This window comes from Cydia splendana, chromosome 14 (genome assembly GCF_910591565.1).
Source record: "Cydia splendana chromosome 14, ilCydSple1.2, whole genome shotgun sequence".
In the NCBI taxonomy this organism is placed as follows: Eukaryota; Metazoa; Arthropoda; class Insecta; order Lepidoptera; family Tortricidae; genus Cydia; species Cydia splendana.
Genome location: NC_085973.1, coordinates 7,422,446 through 7,426,774, shown reverse-complemented (window position 1 = coordinate 7,426,774; position 4,329 = coordinate 7,422,446).

Here is a 4,329-nt window from a genome sequence, read left to right as displayed (position 1 = left end):
AAATTAATTAGAATAAAAACTGTATTTTCTTCATATTACCTGATTTGGAAAAATGTTATCACTCTAAATATCTAAATAGGTACTTAAAAAAACGAAATATTCAGGATAAATTATAATACTATAGTTCTTTTTTTAGCATTAGAAATAAGGTAAACAATCTTGATGTGTCTTTTAATGGAAAAACACATTTTAAAAATAAATTAACGGCAAATATGTAACAATTATCAATCTAATACGATCATTTATATTCTTTTGCTTTCATAAGTAATAGTAACTGATTTTTAAAAAGCGTTTTTCAATTAAAAGACATGTCAAGATCGCTTACCTTCTTTCAAGTTCTTTCTAATGCTAAAAAAAACGAACTATAGGTATACTCTTTGGTACCAGGGATGCCCGTGTTAGATAATTAATAACAAAAGAGACCTAGATATAATTTTAACTAATTATTAGGCATTACGAATATTAATAAAAAGTACTTAAACGTATAGTGAATTAATTTTGATAACCGGAAGTACACTTTGTATATTTTAGTTAATAATAAAGTTGTGATGTAATAAATTATAAATAACACTTAGATAAATCTTAAATTAATTATCTGACATTATGAATAGTTATTATTACAGTAGTTTATAAGTAAATTAATTTGATATTGCTAACCGGAAGTTGTCTTAATTGTCTTGTACAAACTTAGTACGAATGAAGGTGGGGATTTTAGCATAAAAAGGGCTGTCCACCCAGTGGAAGGGGATTCTCGCTCTGACTTTAGCTAGCGACGGAAGTCTGGACGGCTAAACTCCACACCTTCAGTCTATTATTTTACCATCGTGGTCGCATCGTGATACTTTGAAGAAGCTGATTTTATTTAATAAGTGGTGTCCTGGATTTTATCTTGGCGGTGTCAGAATATAATGTGAGTAATATAATAAATGTGTTTTATTCCAAGTATTGTTTTCTTTTTATTCTAAATCTATTGTCATATTCTTATTTAACAGCGTAATTAAATGACCCTAGATACATTGTTTGCAATGAATATAATAAAATAGCTTACTTTTACTTTATTTGATTTAAAAGTCTTAAATATAATTTACACAGATCTATCCTATTTTTCTATCATCAGAAGTGGGATGGATAAAAAGAGAAATACCTAAGACCACGCCCCTAATTTCTTTTTTCTTTTTTCCTATGTTTACAAGCCATGGAGCCAACTCCAATTCTGGAATCGCTTGTAAAAGCTATTCGCGACGCAGTGACATCAAATCAGCGGCACGATGATGTCGCACTGCCGCTGTACGACCCCGAAAAGAACGACAACGGAGCAGAAGCATGGTGCAGATCAATCGAGAAGCTTGGTGCTGAAATGAAATGGAGCAGCATTCAGCAAACCGCCAAAGCCGGTAAGGCCCTTCGGGGCTCTGCTTTATTATGGTTCGAGACTTGGGAGCCGGAGACCGAACGGTCTTGGGAAGTTTTGCGTAAAGACATTATAGATTTATACCCTGAAAAAAAGAATCTTTCTGATAGATTGTCTAAAGCTGTTATGTATACTTCCGATTCAGCCGATACCTATTGTGAATACGCTAGGGAAAAGATAAGGTTATTACGTAACACTAAGGTAGCTTTCACGGAATCTCAGTTGATCGAACTTGTATGTGGGGGTATAAGCGAAGTAAATGTAAGGATATCGAGCCTGAATAGTGTGGTAGGTTCAACTCAAGATTTGATAACATTGCTTTCTTCTTATGAGAAGGCGTCGAGGAAAAGACCTTTAGAAACTGTTGCGCAATCGACAAATTCAAATAATTTAAAACGTTTTAAATCAAATAGTAACGATTTACGTAGGGAAGAGAAAGCGTGTTTTCTTTGTGGAAAGAATGGACACCTGATGGTTCGCTGCCCTAAAAATGTTCTTCAGTCCAATAATAAGGAATCGGTGAGTGAAAACATTCAAACGACTAAGACCACTTGTTCTTTTTGTAACAAGGTGGGTCATTCGTTCGATAAATGTTTTCATCGAGTGGCTTGTACAGTTTGCAAAAAAATGGGGCATTCACCTGATAGATGTTTTCAGCGTACCCAACAGCAAGACAAAAAAATTAATGACACTGAATCTGAATCAAAGTGACTAGACAAGAAACTAACAAAAATTTGTATTAATGACGTTGTAGTAGAATCATTGTTGGACTCTGGAGCTGATTGTAGTGTTATTAAAGAATCGGTGGCGAAACGTCTTGGGTGTTCCTTCTTACCTTGTTCTTTATATTATGATGGTGTAGGCAATGGAAAGCTTCATGTTTTTGCTACAACAAAAGCAACAATTCGGACACATGACGTATGTATAGAATTAAAATTTAATGTAGTTAAGGATGATGATCTTCACTATGACTGTTTAATAGGCCGAAATGCGGTACAGAATGGGAACTTAGCGTTAGTAACGGACTCGACCGGTAGTGTTTTAGTATGAACTAAAAATAATGAGCCACAGCCCCAAGTTTGCTTAATTGAAGATAATTTCGGAATGACTGATCTCTTATTGCGCCTTGAACACTTAGATAAGTCTTTGCAGGATAAGGTAGTTGATATTTTTAAAAAATATCCCTCTATTTTTCCGGCAGACGATCATATGAGCACAGTAAAGACAGGCCAACTAAATATTAGATTGAAAAGTGATAAAATAATTCATTATCGGCCCTATCGTATGGCTCCGATTGAGAGGGAGAAGGTACAAAATATTTGTAACGATTTACTTGGTAAAAACATCATACGGGAAAGTGATTCTGAGTTTGCGAGTCCTGTATTATTGGTAAAAAAAGCGGACGGCAGCGACAGATTATGTGTTGACTATAGATCGTTAAATCAAATAATTGAAAAGGAACGGTACCCTCTTCCCCTCATCGAAGACCAGATTGATCGTCTAGGAAAAGCACATTATTTTATCTCCATTGATATGAAAAACGGCTTTTACCAGATTCCTGTAGCACCGGAAGCCATAAAATACACTTCATTTGTTACTAATGATAATCAATACGAGTTTATAAAGATGCCTTTCGGAATATGCAATGGTCCTTCAGTTTTTCAAAAAGCCATAACAAAAGCAGTAAAGCACTTAAAATTTCTTTTAGTCTACATAGACGATCTTTTAATACCTTTTACGACTATTTCAGAGGGACTTGATTATTTAGACCAAACGCTTAAGGCCTTGAATGATGCAGGTTTCACCATCAATATAAAAAATGAAAATTCTTTGAAACTAGTGTCGAATATTTGGGTAGAACCATATCACATCAAGGTGTTAAGCCGAGTGAAAAAAAGATATCTGCTTTAGTTAATTCCCCTATCCCGGCAAACGTAAAACAGGTTAGGCAATTTATGGGTCTTGCTAGTTATTTTAGGCGTTTCATACCGGAATTTGCTTATCGAACGGCTTGTATAACTAAACTACTACAGAATGACCAAAAGTGGGAATGGGGATCAGAACAACAGGTGGCTCGTGATTATGTAATTGACCATTTGACAAAAGAACCTTTATTAACCATTTTTAATCCAGAATTACCGACGGAATTACATACTGATGCAAGTTCAATAGGCTATGGCGCGATACTTCTACAGAAACATAACGGTTTAAATAAAGTTGTAGCATATTTCAGTAAAAGAACAAGCCCCTGTGAATCTCGATACCATTCCTACGAGTTGGAAACTTTGGCTATATACAATGCTTTAAAACACTTTCGTGCTTACCTTTTGGGAATTACATTTAAAATAATTACTGATTGTAATGCAATTAAATCTACGTTTAATAAAAGAGATATATCTCCACGAGTAGCACGATGGTGGAGTTATATGCAAGATTTTACATTTGAAGTCGAGTACAGGAAAGGCCAGTATGTTAGTCATGTAGACTACCTTAGTCGTAACCCAGAATCCAATGAAAAGTCAGCAGTTATTTCACAAACTGTAAATAATGTAAAGTCGGAAATTTCAAAAACTGAATCTATTAATCTCATAGACTCTCCTCGTTCTTGGTTAGAGACTGCCCAGGATCGGGATCTAGAGACTCAGGCTTTAATTGAAAGAGTACGGTCGGGTGATTTAGATAATAATCAGTACATGGTTCAAAATAATATTTTATATTACAACACCCACACCCGCACCGAAATTATATGTACCCAAAGGAAGCAGGTTGAGTATTCTTCGTTTGTTCCATGATGACAATTGCCACGTTGGTTCCGAAAAGACCCTTCAGAAAATATTTGAGTACTTTTGGTTTCCGGGAATTTCTAAATTTGTAAAAAAATATATAGATCACTGTCGAATTTGTATCGAGAAAAAAAG